The following is a 2,783-nucleotide window of genomic DNA, read 5'->3' on the forward strand; positions in this document are numbered from 1 at the left end:
TGCCTCAAAAAAAAGGAATTCATTTCTACCAACGGCCGAGCCGTCCTTAGAGTGGTTTGCTGTAATAAAATGTGGTAGGAGTGACCTGTGACTCATACAGTAGGCGCCTGGTAGCTTTTAGTTTCCCTTGCGGGAAGTAGATGAAACATCCGGCTGGAGGGAGGCCAGACCGGGCAGCAGGAGTCGGCCCTCAGGGACCACAGCACCCGGCCACTCTGCACTCAAAGCCACAGACCTCTTACACTGTTGTCTGGTATATATATTGTGTGTTGCATATATATATATATATATATATATATATTGTTTCAGCTTCTCACACTAGTGAGACAGTAGGATGTTACACATGTGAACTAACTTATTTTGCTTATGAGTATAGTCTCAAGTTGCATCCATTTATTTATAAATATCTCAATATGATCATTCTTTATAGCTGAGTAGTACTCATTGTACAAAAGTACCACATCTTTTTTTTATCCATTCCTCAGTTGATGGGCATTTAGGTTTAAACTCTGTTTCAAACAAAATGTCGGCGTTCAGCTTGCAAAATAACTTCTTTGAATTAAGCAGTTACAGCAGAAGCCCCACTTCGGTGGTTTACTTCTTCCTGGATAAGCTGGCAGGGAAACTGTGGCCTCATGAAATAGTTAATTATACCAACCGAGCACCCAAAATTGAAGAATGAAGTCTCAAGCCAGAAGGAGGAAGTAGGAGAGTTTCTGACTGGAAATAAGAGAAAAGAAAAGGCTCCTGGTTTCACCAAGAGGGAAATTTTTTTTTTTTTTTTTGTCTTTTTGAGACGGGGTCTCACTATGCAGTTCAGGCTGGCCTTGAACTCACTTTGCAGCCCAGGCTGGTCTCAAACTCACATCAGTCCTCCTGTCTCAGCCTCCCAAGTCCTGGGATTACAGGTGTATGCCAGGGTGCCTTGTTTTTTTTTTTTTTTTGTTGTTGTTGTTTGTATTTTGGTTTTGTACCAAGGATTGAACTCACAACCTCACACTTGCCGGGCGTGCGCTTATGTCACTAAACTAAATCCCAGACCCAGAAAGCAGTGGTTAGATGCCGTGAAGTAGCTGGCAATATGTTAACTGCAGGCATGTTAGGCCCACGGGCCCCTTCCATCCCTGTCCGAGAGTGCTAACCTTCTCTCCTGTCACGCAGCACTGTTCATTTTTATCTTAATTCTTATCAACATGATTGGTTACTCAACTCTTATCTTGGGCTTTATCCCTAGCTAGCTGTAAAACAGGTGATGAGGGTGTGGCAAAACTGGCTGGGGAAAGTAGGCGTGACCTGTTAAGGTAAAAGATCCTGGAACAAACACAGTTCCCGAGTTGAACAAGTACAGTTCTCTTCTCCAGAGAACTCGTGCAGTTTGTCAGCCTGACATACAGGATCCTAACTCCACTTCTCGGGACCCGGATGTGGGAATTCTCGCTGGTTTCCTCCAGATTTGGACAGTTTAAAGGATGCAGGCACCGAGAAGAGTTTGTTATTTTGCTTTCCTCATGATATCCCGTCCTGTTTCCTTCAGGGTACTTTTATCTGACTTTTTCCTCTTTTACTGGGACCAAACTCACTCTGCAGAGCCAGTTTTCTCCGTCAGCCTTCACTTTTACTTGTTCAAATACACTTCGTCACTGCTTTTTGCTCATTCATTTACTTCTGTGTTCGAGATGAGGAAAACCTGCAACTCCAGAAGGAGAAACAGGCAGCCCCAAACCTGGTAATGTTTAACTGATGAGCCATTTTTAGAAGACACTACCTGGTAACAATTTCCTCACTCATGAACTAACTAAGTAAACTGTATTTTGCACTGGGCCCTCTTGGGTTAAATGAAGTCCTGAGTTCAAAAGAAAGATATAGTGCTAGGTGTGGGGCACAATCCTGTAATCCCAGTACTCAGGAGGCTGAGGTTGGAGGATCTCTGTGAGATCAAGGCCAGCCTGCATATAGTGAGACTCTGCCTCAAAAACAAACAAATGGAGGGGTATAAAAGCACCAAAGTGCTCAGGGTTTGGCAGAGCATTTGGCTGGTATGCCAGAGTCCTAGAGTGCAATCCCCAGAACTACAAATAATAACAGTAAGGAAATTTTTGAAAAGGCACCTAATGGGCATGGAAAATGTTCTTCCCATAACAAGGCTGGTCAGGCACCTCTGCGGTGACAGGATGATCACCTTGTTCCTCCTGCCATCTCTGGAATGAGCAGACACTCCCAGCCCAGGGGAGGCATTTGGGCACTTGGGCGTTGTCCCACGCCTGGCCCAGTGCCGGGCTGGCCTCAGAGTGTCTCACACCTAAGCCTCCTCCCTGCTCCGGGAAGTTCCTTTGCACAGGGCTAGTGAGGCTCCAGGGCTGTCAGATTTCATCTGCAGTCTTGCTGGTGTATTCTACTTGCTTTGGCCTGGGATTCAGTAGACTAATACATGTACTTTTTAAATGTTTCAATTAAGAAAGTACATATTCTATAATCCCAGCACTCTGGGAGGCTGAGGCAGGAAGATCTCAAATTGGAGCCCAACCCAGGCAATTTAGAGATTAAGCAGTACCTTGTCACAAAGTAAAAAATAAAAGGATTAGGACTAATCTCCAGTAACAGCAACAACAATAACAGAAAGTGGTAAAGATTTAATAACCAAATTCAGTATGTAACTGAAAATCAGCACTCAAAAATCAATAGCATTCCTGTACACAAACAACAAACTCACTGAGAAAAATGAGGGAAAGCACATACCCTTTACAATAGCATCCAAAAAGAGGAAATACTTAGGAATCAAACTA

The 2,783-nt window shown here is 43.9% G+C and overlaps 1 non-coding gene across 1 annotated transcript; it reads right to left on the reverse strand.

Moving 5' to 3' along the window:
* Positions 1–1,043: 1,043 nt before the first annotated feature.
* Positions 1,044–1,164, reverse strand: LOC111757991 (U6atac minor spliceosomal RNA). Its single transcript, XR_002792243.1, has one exon. It is a non-coding gene; the product is annotated as a U6atac minor spliceosomal RNA (small nuclear RNA).
* Positions 1,165–2,783: the final 1,619 nt, after the last annotated feature.

The sequence above is a fragment of the Cavia porcellus genome, unplaced genomic scaffold (assembly GCF_034190915.1).
Source record: "Cavia porcellus strain 051 isolate PalLab524CR breed Dunkin Hartley unplaced genomic scaffold, mCavPor4.1 scaffold_28, whole genome shotgun sequence".
NCBI lineage: Eukaryota > Metazoa > Chordata > Mammalia > Rodentia > Caviidae > Cavia > Cavia porcellus.